Source organism: Bombus huntii, chromosome 6, assembly GCF_024542735.1.
Source record: "Bombus huntii isolate Logan2020A chromosome 6, iyBomHunt1.1, whole genome shotgun sequence".
NCBI lineage: Eukaryota > Metazoa > Arthropoda > Insecta > Hymenoptera > Apidae > Bombus > Bombus huntii.
In genome coordinates this window covers 6782706-6808125 of record NC_066243.1, presented here as the reverse complement: position 1 = coordinate 6808125, position 25420 = coordinate 6782706, and the positions used below count along the sequence as shown (strand labels likewise).

At 35.4% G+C, this 25420-nt stretch overlaps 2 long non-coding RNA genes across 2 annotated transcripts; one reads left to right on the top strand and one right to left on the bottom strand.

Moving 5' to 3' along the window:
• The first annotated feature begins 15174 nt into the window (after positions 1 to 15174).
• LOC126866582 (uncharacterized) lies at positions 15175 to 18709 on the top strand. The gene is made up of 3 exons (XR_007689929.1): positions 15175 to 15836; positions 18181 to 18423; positions 18574 to 18709. It is a non-coding gene; the product is annotated as an uncharacterized LOC126866582 (long non-coding RNA).
• An 867-nt stretch (positions 18710 to 19576) lies between these two features.
• On the bottom strand, positions 19577 to 23803 carry LOC126866581 (uncharacterized). The gene is made up of 4 exons (XR_007689928.1): positions 20674 to 23803; positions 20016 to 20181; positions 19809 to 19949; positions 19577 to 19719 (listed from the first exon to the last, which is right to left on the bottom strand). It is a non-coding gene; the product is annotated as an uncharacterized LOC126866581 (long non-coding RNA).
• Positions 23804 to 25420: the final 1617 nt, after the last annotated feature.

Here is a 25420-nt window from a genome sequence, read left to right as displayed (position 1 = left end):
ATTATTTGTTATATTTGCATTTAATGGACGTTGTTTCTCTTGACACAGTTTATAATTGACGAGTCATATTCACTAGAAGTCCGTGACATTAAATATATGCGGGAAAGAATATTTTATAAGTAGTTTCGGTATATGAGGTGTGATCGAAAGTTATGCGTGAAACTTACTTTTCGAGAAAATCGAGTTTGCCACATAGATGTACAGGGTGCTATAAGAGTAAGTGTCACAACTACCAGGACATTCTATGCCTTTCGTTTGGGCGAGGTTAATGCAAGAAAGCTGCAGCAAAACTGACCTTGACCTAGAAGTTCAAGATCATATCTTTTACTAAGAAACTGATTATCTAAAAATACATATAATGGCTCGTGAAAGTATTCGTTTTGTGGATATTAATAGTTAAATCGCGTGTGTTATACGAAATATTTTACAATTTCATTGATATTGTAATTTCACCCAACTATCATAGTTATATTGGTACAGTTTTTAACGATTCTACAAGGGTACACAGAGGTTACATGATATTTAGTACAAATAGATATTTCGCAGAGATCACAAAAATACTTAAACGCCTGTTCAAGTACTCATTCACGATATTAATAATTCTCTGTATTCAAAGCGAACGTATGTAATACTTATTATATGCTCAAAATGATTCATACCGTATACCAAGCTTTTATTATATATGAGTTTACAGTCAATATCTTGCAACTTCTATATATATATATATATATATATATATATATATATATATATATATATATATATATATATATATATATATATATATATATATATATATATATATATATATTGAATCATTATCAAACCATTTCTAATCGTTGCCGTCTATCTTCGTAGATTCTGTTTTCACAGAATTTTACTTTTAACGTTGCTAATATATTTTCGCTGTTACGAATTCGTTGCAAAATTTATAAAGCTGCACAAATTGAAATGAAAAATGTCAGCGCAGTTGTTAGCATTGATGAGCGTCCTACGATATTTCGAAACCTTCCGCGAATTATTTTCGACTTTGACTGAGATTTATTCAGCCTGGTGCGATAAAATTAAGTTCATTTTTCCAAATAAGTGCTGTTACGAATAACTGCGGAACATACGAATTTCCAGGTATAAATCCCACGATGTTTGACTTGATTTAAGGAATGTCTATTTGTGATAGAATATTTAGAGGGAGCTAGAACTCCAAATCGGAGGACCCAATCAAACATTGCTTAACACAAACATGGAAAGGACCATTGCTGAATGTGACATCGAATATCACTCAATTTGATATCGATCGGTAGAAGCACACTAATTTCGCTTAATATTTATAATCTATTAACTGCATTGCGAGATTCGTATTATAATATCCGTACTGAAATGGGAGATGAATCGAGGTAAAATACTTAATCAATCTCACTCGATCTTGTAGTCGGGATGGATTACAATCAAATTAATATTCCTGAAATTTTTAACATGTGTTATACTCTGTGCGATATATAAATTGAAGATTGATAAGTTATTTCGACCCCAGAGTTTCTCGCAAGCCTGTACAAAATATTATACACTGGCTCACGGAAGTATTTGAACACTTGCTACCACAGAAAACTATTATCTTCACATTGTATATGTTGTATAGAATATTTTTTAATTTCATTAGCACTGTAATGAGATACAATTTGATAGCAAATAAAATTTGAATTCTAAAAAAGGAACATGTTACAAAATATTTATTACAAACGTATATTTAGTAAAATATTAATACACAGTATCAATAGTTACCTTATCCATGTAAAAAGTGTTGAAGATGGTTCCACTGAATACTGAAATTTATTAATATTGTACATAATTTCTTGTTTCAATATTCTTGTGATCCCTGCAAGATATATGCTTGTATAGTATCTTGTAACTGCTACATACATTTTTAGAATTATTTAAAATTGTACCTATACAACTATGATAGTTAAATGGAATTATAGAGCCAGTGAAATTATAAAATATTTCGTATAACACACGTAACCATCGTATACGTATGCAACAAAATTAATTTTGTACATAGGAGCAAGATCTACGAAGCAGCTTTGTAACGCAAAAAATTATTTTCCTACTTTCGATTCTTAAAACTAATTATATCTATTTAAGAAACGTTCAATTTTTCTTTCGTACGCGTACGCGCAAGCTCGCAAAACATTCTCCCAATAAACTGTTAATTATCAAAGAATACCGTATATAATATAAATGAACAAAGGATAGTATTATTGCTATCGAATCTTTATATCGATTTCGTATGTGGACGCGTTAGAACGTTAGAAGATATAGACGCGATAGAGGAACGTAGTAGGAAGTGTTTTATCTCTCTGAGAGAGTAGCCCATCGAGAGATAGCGTCATTGTTAAGTAACAATCGTGCGAATGGTAACGTCGAATAATATTAAGTTACGAATTCCGTTGGGTAATGTTGGCCTGACGGTGAAAATCGATTTCCGCGACAACTAGTTTCTGCTTCGCATTTCCCCTTCGACCAACCTCGCTCAGCCTCGATTCACGGGAGGCGATTTTCCCCTGTCTCTCTGTACAGCATCGAAAGCTAGCCCCTTCCTCTCTGCAACCGTTTTCTCCTTCCAGTTACCGGTGATTCCTCTCGTTTCGGCTCATAAAAGAGTAAAGTCTTCGTGATTCGTTAATTGCGATGACGAGGAGGAGAATCCGCGGCACAAGATCGATAGACATTTCCCTGATTTCCGTTGAAAGGAAACTCTCGGCGAATTTCAGTTTCATTAATTTCGAAGATCTTTCCCTCATCGCCGAGGGTCCTGCAGCACGCCACTTGAACATTCTCGTCGAACGAGGAGGAGCTCACTTGAAAATTCCAATCACTGCCGTTACCGACTAGCTGCGAGAAAAAAGAAAATTTTCTTCGCGACATTTAATCGGCAGTATTCGATGAATGCAAATCGCAGCTCGGCGGCTGTCATCTGCTTGGTCCGAAAAATTTCGTCGCTTCTCGTTACGTTTGTAGCTACGACTAAACGAGATCGTTAAATTTTCGATATTACAGCGTAAAGATATGCTTTGCCGTTTTATAAGAAATAACGCAGTCAACATGCAGCTTGTCCGTCCACGCTTTCAAAGCATATATTTCAAGCCTTAACGGACGTTAACGCTTCGCACATGACTTGCCGCTGGGTCGCCGTTTTACTTCGTAGCTGCGTGAAAAATGTTGCTAACACTGCTCGATGCGAGAACATACTTTTAGCACAGAAACGTTTATTCTAACGTTATTCATCGCGATCTATACGTTCAAGCTTTGATTATTTATTTACATGTTATCGATGTGTCGTTTTTTTTTCACAACATGCAGGAACATGGAGGAACGTGGTGTTCTCTTACGCGTTTTATAAAAATATATATTTGCTTCTGCTCGCTCCCCAAAAAATTGTAGAAGTTGTTTTAACGACTTCCGCAAACAAGGATACATAGATCCATAATGACTCGCGTGGCCCACGCTGCCCATGAATCTATCTATAATTCGATACGACTTGATGTTTTTGGCTCAAGTTTTTAACCTCCCTTCCACGAGGCATTCACGTCCGATACGGTAAAGTTATAATGTCACGTTACAGGTAAAATACATCCGTTAAGGGATAAAAAGGCACCTATGTGTAGGTTTCGGATAATATTTGGAATGGGACGTACGACGTTGAAATGCTTCTTTTTAAATAATCTATTTATTTATGGAAAATTAAAGAAGTCCAAAATGTGTTTCAAGAAATACGTACATACTTTTATTTTTCTATTACAATTTAAAATATGTAACACAATTTAAAAGAATATTTTCTGAATTTTTTGTAAATACGTGCATCGAGTTTTATTTTTCTTCTAAACCACATCAAAACACTGATTAATGAGATATTTCTAAATGCTATTTTTAAAATCGTTATCTGTTCTGGCTGTTCATTGTACTTTAATTGCGTATACTTAGATACTCTAAGTACGTATTCATCGATTTCCATGCACTTATTGATTAAAGATAACGCTACTGATTCAACTAAGCCTCTAGTAAACGTTGCACGATTTTCATAATGGTTCATGATAAACTTCGTTTTCTAGTACAATTCAAAGGAAATCTGGAAATTTGGGGATCATGAGAATTCTACCACAACCATTCGATTGATTATAAAACAAGGTTTTTCAGTAGTAGTCCTGATTATTGTATAAAACGTACACGGCAGTCGTCGTGTCTACTACTGCGTTATTGTACGAATACTCAACGATACTGCAGCAAAAGAGCCAACGTTTCTATTAAATATTGTTGAACCTGAACTTCCGCCTGTTATATGTCCGTCGACAAATTGATGAAACCCAATGAAACCGCAGCAGATATTGTTAATCATCGCCTGGTAATCAATCTCGTGAAATCAATGAAGGTTTTCCAATAGTGCATATTTCTTCGGTTAATCCATACATAATTGGCAAACTTTGCGTCATCATTAAACAAGATATTTCATAGAAAGGAAAAGTTACAGTTATGAAAAATGCATCATCGCTAGTGGACGCTCGAAGCTGCGAACATCCAACGTGGTATTATTATTGCGGTTTAGTTATTACGGTTTACATGGCTTTAGGAAGCGCTCGTTTACGGGCTTCTTTGTCCCATTATTCCCCGCTTCGTTATTTTTTTATTCCATATGCTTTATTTTTACGGGAAGTCGATCGTGACAGAAGGAAAATTAGCGGAAGGGTATTGCACGGTTGTGATTTCGTCGGCGGCAAAATTCGGGCCGCAATCAGCAGAATTTGATACGCGATTGCTGATGTCCAATAATCAGCGTTGAAGTTTGATTTTGAGCGGCGAGGTCTGGTCAACATGCAGCTGCTTCGCAGTCTGAATACTGCGAGTATCAGTCCGAATAGCGGAGCCCGATCAACGTTTAGCCACTTCACCGCTCTATTCTCAGCCCAACTTCAACCGATTTCGCGCTAATTATTCGCACGATAATGCACACGCTATATAATCGCGAGAGACGGTAGCCATGCGCAACCCATCAACGATCGCACGTTCCGTCGATTAACTGTTAAGCCGAATCTACACCTGTCCACTTTGGATGATCATCGTGACTGTTTCATTCACAATGAATATAAAAGATGAAATTATTCACATCAGTTCACGGGTTGAAATCATTTCGCTAGTCTGAAATATTCTCTGAAACTTAAATACTTAATATCTGTGCCGTCTAAGAGATGAAAGGAATCTATATTCATTTCTTCCGAATTCTTCCGAATACGGATTCGGATAAATTTATACTTGTCAGTGGCGTTTCAATACGAACGAATTATTGTCTATTTTGGCTCCACTCTGTTCACTGATCACTTTGGATAATCACTTTGCATGGAATACGGATGAAGACAATATTTTCTGATAAATGAAATGGTACAAATTCGCCTTTACATATTTTGAAGATTGACATTATGTCATTGCATACTGTCCGTCTGTTTCACTTATTCTTCGCTATATATTCTTTCGAATTTACTTTTGTGTATAGCTCGAAAACTAAAACCGACTACCCTATATATGTAAAAAGTTGTTCAGAATAGTAACCTTGATGGTATATAGCATATAGCATATAGGACATATAAGGCATATAAGGCATCAAAATAGGTGAGGAGGTAACTATTTTGTAACTTCACCGATAATAATTTCAGATGCGATAATAAAAAATTCTGAGCGTGGAAAGTTGGAAATATTTGGAATCCGCTAAGGAAATATTGAGATAACAGAATCTGTGTTTAATTTATATAGTCAACTAGTTGATATAACTGGTAGTTACATTAATAAGTTTTTACTCATAATAATAAGTATTAATTGTAAAACATGTACACAAAATCTACCTACTCCCATAGAAAAGAAAATCATGAAAATTTCCTTGCAGCGACCTACCAGTAGATGCAACGTAGAATTGAAAGATGAAGAAAAAGGAATCAAATATAGAAAAATAACAAATCTAAATCGTGAAATTAATTCTAATCTTGTATCTGATAATGAAGAATAAATAAAATATTATATATAAATAAATGATATTATATAAACTTTGGATGTTAATCGTTTAGTTAAGTAACACTTACTCCTTGGAGATTTATAAAATAGGAGCTTGCAGTGGAATTAGAAAGAAATCAGGAAAAAGATTTACTGAACGCGATAAATTTTACTACAGTATCTCGCTAACTGGCCGTCGCTATTCCCACCATTTCTTGTAAGTGCCTTTATTGTGTGGAGCTTCGAGGTTCTGACTTTAGAACTTCCGCATCACGAGTTGGGTATCAGGTATCTCTGTCTCGTTCAATTTCTCTATCCATTTCATGCCGAAGCAACATTCTTGGCATGTATACGTATACCTTCCTCTGCTAACTGGTCAGATTAGTTTCCAACACGCGACCGGTTAACAAGACACCACTGTAATGTATATGTACACGATATACTTTCGACATGACAAATTCTCGTTACAAAATTGAAAATTATAAAAGAAACAAGATGCATATGTTATTCGCTAATTGCAAGTGGATACTTTCAAATATCGATAGCGATGTTCCAATTTATTGGATAATAACTATTTTTATACGCGCAGATTTCCAAATAAAACATCCACTATATCTATTATGAATCTTATTAAATGAGAAAACCAAGCTATTTGAATTGTCAGTAACTAATAGTTTTGGCGTAATTTGCCTACGTAGCTAAATTTATGTTAAAAGTACACATTTTAAATCAAATATATTCAACTAAAATAGGATTTACATCTGATAATAATGCTATAATATGATACAAATCAAACGATAAGATGAGCGTAAAGATCCCCAACTGACTGACTAAGGATATTGGTATCCATAAACGAAGAGATGGATAAACGCAATTATCTGAACATACTAGAGAATAATGCGAGACAGGGACATTGTGGTGATTTTAATTTTTACATCGATAATAAGCTAAAACATAATTTCTATAAGAAAAGAAGTGAGTATTATATCGTATAATCAAAATTGGTAGAAACGCTCCTGTCAAACAAAAAGAGTAAATTGATATGACTAACATAATATTATAAATAAACAAGAATTGAAAAAGAATTTTAGGAGAATTTACCTAAATCGATCACTTGTCATGTAAAAGTTACTGAAACCAGTCGTGATTTTACTACAAAGAATTAAAATATCAATTAGATTTTTTCTTACTACTCAGAATTATACGATCTTTAGTATCGGGAAATATCTTGATATGTAATCGTTATAGAAGCAAAGATGTAGAAATATGATGACTATCACCACAGTCCTTTAAAATATTCCATTTCGTATTTTGTACTAATCTACTGTTACCAATAAGTCTATGTTGCATTATCTGAATATCTGAACTCAAAGTGTATTGAGTACAAGTCCTCGAATAATTTTTCACTTTTTCTGCATCTGTTCCTTTGGATGATTCCAAAATGGAACAGTAATTATCGAAGTACATCAATAACAATAGCAAAATTTGCTTTACAAATTGTTTAAGTCCAACGTTTGATTGTTCAGAATTCTATGTACATATATGTGTTACAAATGTTTATTTTTGTTCCCGCTATTGATAATTATCGGATAGCTACTCTAATTGCTTCTAAATTAGTGGTCAATGGAACCTCGATAAAGCTATATTTAGCTTGATTGATTATCTTTCATTATCCCTTTTTCTTCGCGAAGGTAAAATAATCTTTGTACCCTGGATGTTGATGTTCGTTGAAATACATTTCTTCCGAACAAAGAATTCCTGGCTTGAATCGATTTCAGATCGGATATAACTTCTCGTGGTTGATATCCCGATGTGTTTGCGCGATAATCCGCTGATATTCTATTTTATTATCGATTTCGCGATACATGTGGTGATATATTTAACGCGAAAGATAACTTGTGGTTTGATTATATGTTGCTATCTATATACGCCGACCAGCTAGCTGCCTATAATGTTGTCGGATTTTTCGAGATTGAAGTTTCTCCATAATATAATATAATCTTCATAATGATAATGAGAATCAGAAACTTATGTTCTTTAACGCTGTGTTCTTTCAGTATAGAACAAACCTTTTTTATCATTTCTGCTTAGATCTCTGCACTTAGATGTATTTCTTGCATATGTTTTAAATATTCCGATCGACTTGAACGATCTAAACACGCCTTTCAGAACGCTTTTGTTGAATATAATTAAGTTCGATCTCGTGTCTCACTGCTCCGAACGTTTCATCTAATCTGTCGCAGTTATGAGATTTATTACGATGTTTACTTGCTTTTCCATCCATCTTTATTCTAGCAGTTCCTTTAATGATTGTAATACAATTAACGTGACTGTGATGCACGTAGCTCCTACTGATGATTGTGAAAATGGCCTTTTAACCCCTTAACCTACGATTTACGTTCGAGAATTTTGGGCCGAAAACGTAAACAAGCTATTATATATTATATTATATATTATATTTGGCCCGATCATGGTACTACGAGCTATGCCCGTAGTTGTAGGTTAAGGGGTTAATCCATGTTTTATTGGTGGTAACGCTACTGGCAATCCCACTGTGTCAATTTCCATAATGTTGTTCTTGTAGATCGACGGTTCTATAATTTATGTAACTGTAAGGGAGCATATGTTGGTAAGAGACTTTCCGCTTGTTTTAGCATTAAGGAGATATTGTTTAACTGTGTCCTTACCATTTGCATAAAATCCAAGGTGATCAAAATTTGGTAGTTTCTATCTTCTAAACTATTAAAAATAAATTCGTAATTGACATCTCTACGTCCACATAGACTTGTTTTCCAAAATTTAACATGTGGAAGTGTTCCGATTCTGTCATACCAGCTTTTAAAGGAGATCTTATTGAGCAAAAACGAATATTATTTTTTTAAATATATCTGCCATCATCAGATTGAAATCATTTACTGTTAATAATTTACTGTTGTTTATGGATAATTTTAATATTTATTTTATTGTATCATGTTTTAGTTAAATAATACTTAAAGCTGATAACCTGCTGTTCGAATTATGATTTAGCCTTTGGCGGAAATGATTTATACGTTGTGGAATTGCTGATTTTAAATTGATTCTGTGATATCATCGGCATGTAACAGCATACTTTGATATTGGCGAACGAGGGATTTCCGCTACTAAGAAGTTTTATAGCTTTTATGGCAACTATTATATTTTGGTTTCAATATAGTTGATTTATTTTTGTATTCACATATACTTATGGAAACAGCTAATGGACTGGCAACCACGCGAAACATTTACTATTGTTAGCAATACACACGCATACTTTCCATATCTGATCATGTAAAAATGTATGTGTGGGACACGTAAACAGTTCTGATTGACAAAACATGTTTGTGGTATCGATTTCTGCTTACATATGTATATTGTATAGAATAAAATAAAAAGATGGTTTTCTAGAAATTGAAAATAAAATCTATCTGTTTGTTAATAATTTTTCATGGATCTAAAAAAAACACACATTTTCAGGCGTAGATTCATACAAAATTATGCCACCCGTTTTATCCAAACATGCCGTCTCAATTTGCCTCGAACTACGATATACTGACGGTTTTGGTTCACGCTTTACCGTTATCCGATTGACAATAAATTAAACAGGTACCAACTAACAGACAGCATACGAGAATAAAAATTTTCAATCTTTTAATCAAAATTTAAATCACGTAAAACATAGCATATAGAGAGAGTGTACATGTCGATATCAAAAGTCCAATCCGAACATATTTGTTGTTCACTAACTTTCACGTGGCCAGTATAGTACGAACTCATATCTGATTCATTGAATATACGCGTCCGTGATAGAAAAAAAAAGAAAAAAACAGAATATAATCAGAAAACTTGAATTTGAAATATATAGATAAATTATCATTTTTTTATATTATTTTCTTATATACGTATATGTTTCTAAAGGCGAGTGTTTGTAGCGATGGAATTATTAAAGATCATTACAAAATTATTAATTAACGATTATCGTTAATTGCATAATGTTTTTCAGATACTTGCGAAAGCTACGAACAAGAAATTTTATTACATTTTCTATACGCGATAAGAGATCATACATTATTTATGGATATTGTAATATTCTTATGTATCGCATAGAAGTAGAAGAGAGAGATCATTTGTTAAATATCAAAAATCCACAAATGATATAAAGAACGGAATTTTATACTTTTAAATGATTAATTTAGCCACGTAATCGAAAGAAAGATGTTTGACTTGAAGAATATTTTTTAAATTATTACTTTTGTGCTCATCTTTTTTACCAAACGTTTATGCATCATCATGTAAATTCTGTTCTTCTTCATAAAGAAATAATTGCTAAATTTGCTTAGATTTTGTATAAAATCTAGACTGGTATCACACTTATCTGAATAAAACTATAAATTTACGTACATGAGTGATTCAATTACGCTATACCGTACAATGGTTATTTCCTATGCAGACAAAATGAATAATTCCAATAATAGCAGTTGTACCAAACGCTTAAGAACTGAATCTAACATTCCTCAAATTTATGAGACCTGTGGAAAGTTAATTTCGCTTTGGATCACTCGATCTATGATTACCAATTTTCTGAAACCTAAAATACCTCACAACGCCGCAATCGTCAAAATTATTCTACGAGATTACGATAGTAAGTTCCGATTCTTTAAAATAATAATAAACTCACAAAGGATAATTGGTTCGACCATACGGGCTCGGCAAACCCGCAGATCTTAACTACGCACTACCACTATGGAATAACTACCTTATTGGTGTGAAATAACTGGTTCCAAAAAGAGTAAACCCTACGATGTAACGATCGAGAATGTCGCAGGAAAGACCAGCACAGCCAAAACAATAACGAACTGGCTAATAAAAATGGCCGGAGATAAATCTTTGTCGGGAAATCAACCCATAACCATGGGAGCTACCTGGTGGTGACACATGTGTTTGATTAGAATTAGGAAAGTTACGTAAAATGTGGCTAAAACTTGAACAAATGAATTTACATTACTACAAAAAAATCATCAAACTGTACATACAAAACACAGTACAATATCATTCATGTACTACTATTTCATACGTTTTATGCACACACACACAATACATATCTTACATAAGGTACAAGTCCGACCGCGCAACCTCTTGTAGTATACCTTGGGTTATTCAAATGCCGGCGGCACAGTTTTCATTTACAGTGCGATAAAATGGCGAAAAAGAATCGTACATCAACTTTTTAGCGATCTTTGTAAAGGCGAAACTCGCCTTTACAAACACATCTTAGAACGAATTCCGAAAAAAGGTTGTTAAACTTTGCGGAGTCGCTTGAATTCGTAAAATTTGAGAAAGAGGGAAAGCTACTTCAGTTTCCCCACTCAGTTTTGTAAGAAAAAGGTGTTTTGGAAAAAATTGAGTTCAAGAATATATATATAAGAAAACAGAGATTTCACACTTTAAGATGAAGTCAGCTGTACGATTCTTTTTCACGAAGTTGCGGTTGTTCGAATATCGACAATTTTTTTCGGTCAAAGTTTGGTTGGACATGGTGAAATTCGATGAAAAAATTGATAACTTTATTAAATGTTTAAAATTATGATCGGGGAATATTTTTCTACCCTCAATTCCCTTTACTTCACCGCCGCAAACATTGTATCAAATTTGAACAAAAACAAAGAACATGCCTGCGTTACTCGAGTTCCCTATTTATCTTTAAATTGAACAGACACAATCAGAGTTACTTAACTCAGATCTCTCTTCAGAACTAATTTTCGCCCGCCTTCAATTACTATCTTCTTGTTTCGATTAATTAATGTTAGCTGCTATTTTTGTCAAGATCTACTAACTTCCTGTCTCAGGTAACATCGGAGGTTAAAATTACATTAAAGAATTTTATTCCTGAAATATATTTTAGACAGATACTCGCAATGATTTAGAAATATCCAAATACAACGGTAGCATATAATGTACAAAGAACGTTTCCAAGACAATATTGAAACCCGACTAGACAGAAGCATAGTGGAATATTCACGTTTAGAGCTACGATACAGAGCTAATTAGTTACAAGAGCAAAACTAGTTACTGATAAAATTATTCGCAAATTATATCATAGTATGAAGACGTACATGAACAATACCAGAATCGAGACAACAGTAAACTACGAAACAAACAACAGTCAGAATAAAAGCACAGGAACAGAAAACATGAAACACGAAAGAAATCAAATAAAGACAAATCAAACATTTCAAAAGAATAACAAACCGACATAGCAAGTAACAATTGAGAGAAAAATTAAACAAATATGAACAAACATAGAAAGACTAACACACTACATATGCAGAAGAAGACCGGTCAAATAAGGACATCAACTACACACAACAACTGAGAAAAAATACAGAACCTGTTGAACTTACAATTGATTCGTTTAAACAGAAAATTGTATTACGTTAAGTAAAAAAACATCAAACGGAGAAAGAAGACATTGCCCAAAACAAAACTTTCTCAGAAATATCGACACGTGATCAGTCGAGATATATCGTGGAGAACACTTAAAATAGAGGTTATACTAGTAACTAGTTAACGATAGTCATACAGAAAACACATAATTGGAAGGCACCAAGAATTGAGCAGAGTCTGGAGAAGGCTTCCCCGATTTTCAAAATACAACTCGGATCGTAGTTCGATACGTTGTTATCTCCAGATAAAGTCAGGAACTTCGATGAAACTAACGTTTGAATCCTAAGTAGATAATACAAATAGTAAACAATCGAAAGAGCAGCAAGTGGAGCTCGTTTAAAAGATGTCATGTTCCACATTTTGTCAAAAAAATACTCTATACGTTAAGTATTTATTGTATATAATATCATTGAAATTAGTTCATTAATAAAATTTTATTGACTTCTCAAGCTCTCCTCTAAATTTTGGTTCACCCTATATGTAGGTGACGTTGAACTATACGCTACATCGCAAACACACATATGAAATCACTCTTGTAGAATACAAAGGGAATAAGCAAAGAAAGACACTTACATTTCGAAATTGAAAAATGCTACGCGTAAGAAAAGGGAGTAGAAAGAAATAGAAGGAACAGAAACACTTAATAGCCAATGTAAAGGACAACATGTCACGGATTAAATATTCTAATATCCCGGTTTCAAACAAAACACAAAATTTAAGCGTACCTGTCTATAATCAATAGAAATTATGGAACTACATAATCCTACAAAGTTATCATATATGCAGTAGGAACTCTGACATGCATACATTTAGCATAATAAAACCAAGACAAACATGAACCAATTAAACAGAATCAACAAGAACAATCATGAATAAGACAAGAACCATCTGCCTAAACCATACATGCATAGGAGGTCTTTGCCTACCAACAGAACTAGAAGGAAGAGGAACGATAAACATCAAAACACAATCTGCAAGTAACAAATAATAACATTCACGCAGTCGCTCGAGAGACAGCGGCACATACCAAAGGTCGCGTGTACTCGATGTATATAGATTCGAGCGGGATTGGGATCCCGAAAGTTTATAATTACATAAATATTCGTGTATTATATTAGAAAAAAAGAATAAAAAATACGTATTAAATAGTTTTTCTGCGAAAGCGTGTCTTGTTCCTTCGTTTTGCAAGAGCTGACCTCATCGTTGAAAAAAAGCCGTTCGCAATGTCAGAGAGAACCTCCGATATGTATACTATAGATGGGAAATCGCGTGAAGTAACTTGATCGCGGCCAAATTGCGGCTTTAGTATGTAACGCCACTATCGGTTCACCTGTACTCATCGTATTCTGTACTTAACATGGTACTCGCTTTCGCTCTTGCAGTATGACAACACTATTTTTTATGTATAATGCTACTAAATACACGTAAGAAAAATATTAAACACAATATAGTTAAAAAGTAATTTAAGAAAAATTCAAACAAAGAAACATATCTACAATAGGAAAATTTATGTATAAATTCATAATAATAATTGTACAAACAATACGCATTTCAACAAAGTAACGCAAGATAGAACTCTAAGTCAGTAGTTCCCAAAATTTGTTTAGTCACGGCGCGGTGGTCTTTGGAAACTGTGCAAATATTCTGGCGTTCACTTGGTATACAAATTCCAGAGTCTACAACACAGATGCAATTGCGCGATTAAAAAGAAAAAAGAAAAAAGGTGTTGCCCTTTCGTGGTAGCGCACGTAGTTTTATCCCAGAGGTGCACCTTTTGGGAATCACTGCTTTAAGTAATAATACACCTAAATAAAAAGTATCCCTAAACACCTCAAGTTTCTGGTCAACGCAGTATACACTATGCATACTACTATGCATGCTGCAGTATCTATAATACGAAGTTACAAACAAGCATTTTTTTTTTTTTTATATAAATAGTACCTGTACAGAAAAACGAAAGCTAAGATAAGAAAGATATGTGTGAGTCGAATATTTTGTATCGTCGTATGTACTTATTTATTTCTTAATATTTCTTATACCGCGTCTGCATCAACTTGTTTGTTACCTTCGGAACAGCTCACGAACAAAACATAAGCTGGCCTGGTGGAAGCAGGCCGTTTGATCTACCATTTCCTAAGCGAAAACGGTATTTACTGACGAATTCATTACTTGTTCGCTGCTGGCGAAAGTGCTTGTACCATCGACGAATACGGTTCGCGATCTGTTCGCAAATTGCTTGGAAAAAATAAAAAGATAAATAAATATATCATTTACAGTTACAATTCAAAACAGAAGAAATTAGTAGAAGGTCTGTATGCCAGCATTCGATATATAATGTTACATTTAAGGTATCTTCCTTATCAAATTTATCAAAGATAATTCAGTATAATAAATCGAAGTATCTTCATAACAAAAATGAAGATGCTTCGAGATTCCACCAAGGAAGCGAAACGATGGTTTACAAAGAAAGTAAAAAAGACAGATTATACCTATGTGTCAACGAATAGAACGGGCGGAATTGTAAATCATTAACTCGTAAAATTGACGAATCCGAATCCTTCGTTGATGTCGAAGTTAAAATCCAAGGAATTTTTGTTTTTGTCTATTTGTCGTTATCTCTTTGTTAATGTAAGCGCCTAATTTACGACTAACATGCAAATGTGCAAACATCGAGGTTAGCGAGTAGAGCGTTCTTCCATGCGAGCAGTGAAAAGGAAAAGCAGAAGCAGCAAAAGGTGCAGGTGGAAGAAAGATAGGTAGCAGTTTCAGCGATGGCGATAGTGGCGCCGTTATCGGCAGTAGTGGAAACGACGGTATAATGTTAGTGAAAGAGAAAGCTGAAACTGGCCTCGAACGTGTGCAGAAGAGAGGTGACGGCGTGTGCTAGTCGTTTGCAGGATACCGACACGGCGTGTGTGCCGACGGTGGTGAACGCGCCCGGACATCGATACAGCTCTACCGCCACTCTGCCCCTGATCCACTCTGACCCTCTCCGATCCCCAGCACCCTCTTGCACACGCACAGCTAGTCTCTCCTATACTTGTTCCCGTGCCATTAACTTCAGCAACGGAACAAACCTTCTGTCTTCCTCTCCCTCTACTTCGTCCTTACTCCCTTACCTTCCTCTCAGTCCTAGCTATCTCTGTCGTACACATGAACTCGATCGCGCGCGTGCCGAGCAACCGTTCGTTCAGCTTCCTTCTCTCTTCCATTTTGACCACTCTGACCACTCTGTCGCTTTATCGCCACAGGCAACTACGTGCTCAAGCTTCTTCAAAGAATAGACGAGTGACTACATTATTATCTTATAATTCTTATTAACAACGTAGATTGATCATGCTCCTTGGGTAACTAGCAAACGATTATTCTTCGAACTAAATGCTAAAACAAGTGAGATAACTTATTACTGTAATTTAGTCTTATTACTGTTCCGTTGGTGAATTACGTTATCGCGATATCGGTCGACCGCGATCAACTGTCAAAGCGTTTGCTTGCTGCATATTTTTATTTCGACGAACAGGAAGCAACGTGTAATACTCAGTGTACGCGTAATTCGAAATTATATACTTTACACGAATAATAAGGATATTTATTAAAAAAATGGATAATTAATGGATGCTTAACATTTATTCGCGTAGAACTACTTCACTTATCACCAACTTCAAACGCTCGTAACATTCATTAGGTTGTGAGATGTCGAATTTTATCGCACCAATTTTCCAAATCTTAATTATCATGTTTCTTTTTTAATAAATGTGTTTGGCTTCATATACCTATCGTCGTATAACAATTTAAAGCTAAGAATTTTATTTTTCATACACGATTTTAATATTTCAATCTTTTCAGATAAAAGCGCATTCTTCCTAAGAGTCTGTGGTACGAACCAATACAAGTCACACATTTCATACGTACTGTTATTACTGGCTAATAAAGAAAAAAAACAAAAACGATGCGTTTCTGACAACAATTGACGATTTCCTAATATAGATTATAGAGGAAATATTTGATTTAGCACTTACTCGAATTTCCATTTGAAACATTTTAATGGATGTCTATTTCAGCACCTATAGCGGATGGACGTCAATCCTGGCACACACATTTAAAACCCTCTCGAGCTTATAAAGACAACGATCAAAATGATTAAAACCGTTTGTATAGTCTATTAAATATCCACATTTATTTTACTTGTACTACACTGTATATGTAAAGAAGCCGTTAATCAATTCCAAATTGATTAAGGAGATTGTATTTTGTGACATATTCAATAGTTGAATTTTGTTTTGAATCGCATAATTGAATATTTTGATATAGATGCGAAAAAGACCAATATATATAGTAGACGTATACTCCAATATGTACTAAAAAAATTGTATACTTACCAAGAACCATTTTTAAATCCTGCCAATGAGTACAAAAGGCTGTACATGAATGTATTTCAGAAATTTTCGAAGAAGACGATGTCCAAATGGAACACAATTTTAAAGAAAAATTTCGGTTTCAAAACTATATTACGAATTAATGATACCTTACAAGCTGAAATCGTTAATGATGTAAAAGATATGCGCCTGTTACATCTTATAATATCAAACGATAGTTCTCTACTCGTAAATTGGCCTTTGATGTTCAAATAATATGATTTCCAATATATCTTACGTATTATATTAACATATTTTTTTTACACATTTCAGTAACATAAATATCCACAGGCTACCAACAACAATAAAGCTATTGTGAATTTTTTCTAAGTGAAACATAGTGCGTGCAAACTTTGGTTAAAATCCCTTCTCTATAAAGTTAATAAAAACTTAAGAAGAACTGCTTTTAAAAGAATACTCAATCACTTAGTATGCTCCACTGCTTAGAAAATATAAAAGAGGCTTTCCTTCTGTATCTCTTTGCTTTTTCTCCAAAGATTATGTAAGAATGACTTATTTGTCACTTAAAAGGTGTATAGGCGCATTAACGTCTTTGGTGCATGAAAAATCTCAACTTCAATCGCAATGCTTCATCTGGAATGTTTTTCTTTTAGTACTTCAATGTACTTTGGCCTAGCAAGTTTTGTTACTTACTCGACGAGATACATGTGGCATGTCCGTACATGTCATACAAACATGCCAAAAAATTCTTTAATTGAAAAATTACAACAACAGTACGAAATAATAATAGACTAGTTTTCGTTCGATACAGTATAGGAACAGATAGGCGGTTTGTAAATATCGTTCTCAAATACTTTTGAAATTCTATTGTTCCCACAACATTACCTAATGCTTTGTAAGAGCGGTTTTTAACTTTTTATTGGACATTTTCCTTTTCTTGTTCTATATATATACAGAAATGTACGTGTACACATACAAGCTGTGACAAGTAGCGGCTACAACTACTTCAATAATTCCATTTTTTATTCCTATTCGCTGCTTCACATTACACTTTTTTCTATCACTCACACTTTTTGACATTTCTACATTGTCCTCGATTTCTTACATGGAAACCAATTTTCTTTTCGTGACGAAATTTGTGATTAATTTCAAAACAAGCTCGACTATGCGTGTATTAAAATGATTATTGAAATATTTTTAAAGAAATTCTACCAGTAAACATGGCAGTTTAATTATAGGAGAGATTCATTTGAAATACGATAAATGTTGTGTCGCGGTTGACTCACATGGATTTGTTCCTCTTTTGGATCCATAGTTCGTCACACGGCCGCCTGATCTTCGCACGACCGACTATCCGGCGAGTTAGTCTTCAACAACTTGTATGCGATGAAGAGCGAATAGAGAATAGACAATCCTGAACAATGAACCGTGTTAGATGAATGAACCTTAAAACGCAGAGCAGTGCTATCTAACCCAAAATATGTTCAAACGCAGAATTACTGCTATTTAGTAGGTATAAATGTGAAACACATTCTTGAACATCAGAAAATATAACTTGGTAAATAATGAAGCATTGAATTTTGTAACATTGTACTATCTGCAGTTTGGTTTTACTTATCTTTTGTCAATTATTAAATGAAAACAAATTATTCCCTTCGGTCCTGTATATTAATAGGTCTTAAATAGATTTGCATTTTTATTGTTTCAGCATGATAAACCTCGTTAAAAGATTTGTGTGCACAATATGTTATCATCCATCGATTAATATCCCGACGAGTTACGATAAAATTAATCTTATGGTTATTTCATGTAAAACGTATGGAGAAACGATCGTTATCGCAAAAGTTATCAACATCGCAACTACATATTGAATTAACAGCCAGCACAGCACTTAAAGTGACGATTCTGCAAGGAATAATTACAATAATTATGTACTGTGGTACACCGTTGGATTCGAAGAAGATTAAAATTTCTGTAAGAAAAGCGGGCAAGCACTTTAATTTTCGCAAAGAAATGATTTTTTTGTTAGGTAAATGATACATTTACACTGTACGTGTGAATGTGTGTGTAAGCGTTAGAGGGCGTCCAGGTCTTAGTTGAGACAAAAGACTGTTGCCAGATGGGAGAAGCTTCTAGAAGAGTCTGGTTGACAACAAGCGTGAGTGCAAGAAGGTTATCGAGGTCTTCAGAGTGTAATATATATGTATAGCTGTTGTGTGTGAAATAAAGTAAACTATTTGTATTTCCGAATCCTCTGTTTACTTTAACATTTTTAAATAAATTTTTCGCACAAATTAATAGGTATCAAGACAAGATATAACTTTAATTTGAATTACTTTTTCATATCTCTTGTCGTTTACGATCTATAAACATTCACATAGAAAGCCGACTCGGACGAGAGGGTTGATTTCTCCCTTAAAGCACGAACGAATTACGGCTAAATTCCTTAGTTGGGTCTAACGAACACTCGTGCAGAGTCTCGTCTCAATATCGATGGTGTTAATCAAGGATTGTTATAAATATGAATCTTCTAGAATCTAGAGCATCATCTTCGATGGCACGTCCGCGCGTACGACTACAATGTCGATACCGAGATTCAAAGGATGCATTTTCTAAGAGAGCGTTTCTGACATCAAGAACACGTTGGTTGGCACAACGTTCTCCATAATAGCGAACAGCAGCGAATAATAACCGCTATAGGCATTCAAAGTCTTGATTATCTCGAGGTATTCCTTGTTCCTGTATCTCATGGTTGCGATTAAGCGAAACTAACAGCTCGCGTGAACGAAACATTAGAGGAATTCGCGGAAACCTTGTATACATACGCGATACACGTCGCACATCGCTCGACACACTGAAATTTCGAATTCAACGTATCATACGCGTCAGCTTGATCGTCAATGATGTACGTTTTTTATTTCATAGGCAATAAGGACAACTTACATAGAGAAATTTGATCGAATCCCTTTTCATTTCTGTAATTCATGTGACTCCATTGAACTATCGCGGCAGACTATGTGTTTGCTTTGGAAGTTCGTAGTTGATTGGCTCCTCAAGCGAACTTGCGAGGCTGAGGAGCAGTTCCTAGATGGATAGAGCCGATTCTGTTAAAAATTGCACGAGGTTGATTGGGTGACTCTCTAGACCAACCTTTTTAAGGCGTTATCGTCTATGTCCGCTACGGGTACAAGGGCAATTTATCTCGTTACGTGGGAGGCCTGAAAGTCCTCGGCTTCGACGTTTTCCATGTTCGCGAAATTAGGCCTTGCTATTGTCCTCTTCGTGTCCAAACGGCTAGCGTCAATGGTACTTGATTCTATAAACAAACGTTTTCGTCTAAGAACGGAACATTCGATTTTCTCAACAAATAAGCCTCGAACTTTATACTTTAAGACCAAAACAATTATTTACGATTCTTCGCAAACAGAAGCATATCGACGACTTCCATTAGCCAAATATGTAATACCATTAACCAAGACCTCGTATACAGGGTGGTTGGTAACTGGTGGTACAAGCGGAAAGGGGGTGATTCTACGCGAAAAGGAAGTCGAAAATATAGAATAAAAACTTTTTTTTTTAATTTTTCCATCGAGAGAATGGTCTACAGTGAGATCCGTTATAACGAGACGTGATAAAGTGCACGCGTACCAAGCGAAAATTCAAAGTCGATTTTCTCGAAAACAAAGCCTCAAACAAAAAATTTTTATTGTATATTTTCGATTTCTTTTTTCGCGTAGAATCAACCCCTTTCCGCTTGTATAATACCACCAGTTACCAACCACCCTGTATATCATTACTGGATACTTACGAAACGAACATAGGCACTTGGAAAGACGAGAATTGAATTTGATTATAGAAATATCATTCCTAACGCGTGGATGAATGTTTCGTTCAATTATAAATACGCAATAGCGCTTATCATTAGTTTTCGTTGATCTCCTTGTACGTAATATCCATTCCTGGAACAGAAACCGACATTGTGAATATGAAGAACCCGAAAGGTAAAATAATATTGAAACGAAATACAGCCGACTATCCTATTAGCTCTGAAGACAATTGCTTAACCAGTATACTCGCGAATATATCATATGCAAATACAGAACACCGTATATGGATAATATACGGATGCTGATTCACCCAATGTATTAGGATATTGCACTTCGTATCGCCTAACTTTTCGAAGGACCACCCCTTGGCGGGGAAAAGAAATACACTGAATACTGATTTATGGTGTATTCAATGCGACCATCAACCTGAATGTCGTGAAATATGATCGATGAAACAGGTGCTGTCCATGAAAGTTTGACAACTGGTCTCACTTAAGTTGTGGATGTTCTGCATGCTCTGGCTGCTGCGGTAGACTGATCGATCCTGATTTCGAAGTCTAATCCTGACTACTGAATTGTATCTCACTGATTGACTGACTGACCGTTGGATTATAAGTAACTGAAGCGTGACTGACTTAACTGAAAACTGATTGTGTGTGTATTTTTATGTGTATCCGATAACGATGACACTGCATTGCACTGCACCCGTCGAATTAATCTTGGGCGATATACTCACGAGGAGGAGTGGCGAATGGTAAACTGTCAACGACACTGAGGGTACGATACCCCCGAACGATAAGAAAATTTCGAACTGTCTCCAATTGCTGAGACAAGATTTACGAATGGTCGTTATGAATGGTCACACGATATCTTATTCTGACCACTGAGAGTTAAAGTCGATTCGAGATATAAAACTCGACTGAAACTGACAACCGATCGTTTCAACTGATCGTTTCAACTCTGCGAATGCTTGGAGATGTTTACAGGTGAAAGACACGAGACTGATCTTGCCAGATTTGACCTAGAGTACCTAGCAACGCGCAAAAAGGATGCGAAAATATACATGTTGCTTGATTTTCACCAAACATAAGAAACTAGCCAATCAGCATACTCGTTCGTTGGGTGTCGCTAATGCACTTCCGTGCGCCCGAAGCACAGGAGATACTTGTCGGAAAAAGGGTGAGCGATACTTGGACGAACGTGAAGCTTGCGATCAATTAGATAAGAGGGTGCCGTTTTATGACAGGCTTGGCTGTTAAGAACATCATGGACATGGAAAATTAAAATCATTGTCCCGACCTAGAAATTAGCCTCTTGTCTGCGGAAGTGTGCGTCATAAAATTAGCCACGAAAATCCTCAGGATGTTTTTGTTTCTATCGATGGAACACTGACTATGTGTGGAATTGTGACTGGAGCCAACGCCAGGTCATTCCTTTCCAATGTATCCGCGATATGTCCCTGGTGAGTTATTTAGGCCTATTAGATCCGTAGTGCGGCGAAATAGGATTATAATTACAATGACACATCTGGATGCGCATCCACTATAACTTCAAATAGGATTTATAAAAACGTTTCCTTTAATGTTAATTTGACGAAGCGAAGACAAAAATAGCTTTAACTGTGACGTATAACACAGAAATGAAAAGAAGTCTCGCGGGACGGCACAAAGGCACAAGAGTACTGTTCTATCACTCAACGTCACGCGTTGCTAATTAGGTAGTTCGGAAATAAATCGCGGTCTTCAAACATGATACCCTAATTTGTGCTTTTTTATTCGAAATAAATTTATTTGTTCAAAATAACATCCGTTAAATTGAATACGCTTTTCCTAGCGAGATACAAGCTTTTTTGCATTCCATGATCATAGAAATCTAGAGTTTTCGGGATGATACGATTCCCTTTCTCTTCGAGTCCTTCATCGCCATTTCGGAATCTTTGAAACCAAAATTATAGCGTTCTTCCGGTTATCGTTCTTTCACCAAATGCAAAATTAATGTTTCGTGCAGCTTCGGCTGCGCTTTGAATCATTTGAAACTCACGTAAACAAACTGCGAATTTGCTTTTTCTCCCTGAGTACACAAGATTTAGTAAGTAAATAAGTTCTGGTTGTGGAAAAGTAGGAACTCAATGTTAACTTTGTTACCGTTTCCTTTAATATTTAGCGGGTTTTTCTTTACTTTCGATTACTTCCATCAACCTGTTGGGAACACTGTTCACTAATTTATTCGTTTGGGATATCCGTCTGACCTTTGGATTTTACTCATTTTTTCAGTTCAATTTGATATTTTCTATAGTTGGCTTCTCCTGATCGTCAACTTTTCTTGCTACAATTCCCCACAGGTTCTCGATCGGTTTCAGATCAGCACTCGACGCTGGCCACGATAATAATTCTATTCCAAAATCGAACCACTTTTCCGCAGCGGCGGCTATACGAATAAAAGCGTTGTCTTGTTGAAAACTTGCCTTTTTTTTCTACTTCAGTTACGAAAGTCAATAACTCGCCGTGTAATCCTATAGCGTACATTTGACGCATTACGTAAACAACTTTGCTTTTCACTTTCTTGGAAATATCGAAAAAACGAAATAGGAAATATGTTTGAGCTTAAAATTAATCGCAACACCGTAAATATATGTAACGTAAATATATCCTTAGTAAAATGTAAGATAAACGCATTTCTTAAAACCAGGATCCTACATCTGTCGTTTCATAACGTTGCCGCTTGTTTAATCCGCAGATGCCCTTTTTCAATTTGCATACGTAACCACATTTACCTGAGACAGCGTAGCCTTCGGGTTGCGTTATGTATACATATTATCTCCTTCAATTCTCTATTGCAGCATTCGCTGAATATGTATACGCTGTATATGTATATGCTAAATCGCTGTATTCGCATCGAAATGCTTCACATTCATATCCATTTTATCTACCATGGTCAAGCGTGTCCTCTTTTAGGCACGTCATCTCTTATCTTCCGTAGTTTATTCTATAAGCAAGTTACTGTATTTATGGCTTCGCTCCAATGTTTCTTCTCGAGATTTGCGACAATCAGCACGCGGCGTGCCATTTCAAGCAACGATCTATTTTTCTGTTCTACCATGTGTGAATAACGTTCTACCACCCGCCCCCCCCTCCTGATGCAACATCGAACAACGTCTTTTCGCTACATGTTCCAAGACATTTCCAACGAATAGCAGCTTATAGACACGTTTTGTCCACACCGAGGCAACGTAATCTAAGGAACATTTGAATTTTGTATTAGGTTCCAGGCTATTCGTCGCCAGTAACGTGTATACACTGAATGGGCATTTGTTTTCGTTGCCTATTTTTCTTTGATCTTTACCATTTCCAATGGGAACAGGAAACAAGCGACGACATTTGTTGCCGGCAACGGAAACAAGGAAAAACTTGGAGAAATGCTCGACAACAAACGGCGACCTTTTCAAGAAACACGGAACACCAACAAAATGTTTCTCGTTGCTGCTTCGCTGAAAACGATACTTAAGATCCACAATCGGTCGAGTCTTGCTTTTTTTATTCTCTTGGATAAGGCGTTCGTGACACGTTCCTTTCGGTTCAACACTTGCAAGTTTCTCGTTTTCCACGAGATTCATTTTGATACCAATCGCGAACCTCTTTTCTTCCAATTCTTTAATTGCGTTCGGATCTCTGTGTCCGAAGTACATAGGCAGTCTCGTTTATGGCCGCACTAGCTCTTTTCACGATTGCTATCTCGTACAATTCAGGATGAATATCAGTCTTTCCATCGTAATACCTGCTCAAAGTATTGTAATCCCTGCAGCCATTTCACGCCGCGCTTTCGTAATTTTTCTTTTTCTATGCACTGATACATCGTAATAATCGAAGCCATCTAAATCATCTAGATTGAAAATATTTTTCATCGATAAGTATAATTCTTCGTCACTTCCTCCTCCATCGTACGAGTCAAAAGTTAATCGATGCCTTGCTGACGATGCATGTGTTCATTTTTGTTTCAGTCGTTTAATATTGTCACGTGTCTAGAATACACAGTAGCTCACGGAAGTATCCGAACGCTTGGCACGGAATTTCGTTTACGATACGTTTTTGCCATTTTCTTCGCATTCTTTCAGAATATAACTTTTCTTTTTTTTTTTTTAATATATTAGACACGTTACGTGAAACTTTTCGAAACTTCGTTAGCACCGTAATGAGGCACGGCTATCGTATTATAATAGCGAAATTTGAAACCAATTCGTAGATATATTTAAGCTAGAAGACATTTATTGCAATCATACGCTGAATAAAAAATTAGTGAATAGCGGTCTTAAACATGCAATTAGTGCCAAAGACGGTCTCGCCACCTATTCTAGCTTAGTTAACAGTGAATAAATGACTCCTGCTCATATCTTCTTACTCTCTATAATGATCTAACTTCTATATACATTCTCAATTTTAGCAACATAATCGCGATGGTCGTATCTCGTTACTAATGAGATTAGAAAATATTTTGAATTGTAATATACACATAAATACTTTCGAGTAGAATTCGAACGCTTTCGTGAGCCACGATTGTATTTGATAAGTAATTCTCGGATTAGTTTCAACTCCAATTTTTTCAGCAATTTAACAATGACGCAGCAAGCAAACGGTTGCATCATTTTTTTGTATAAACTGCAGAAAGTTGTCCACTACTCTTCCTACTACCATAATAATTCTACCATAATTCTTTCCTTTTTCATTAACGTTT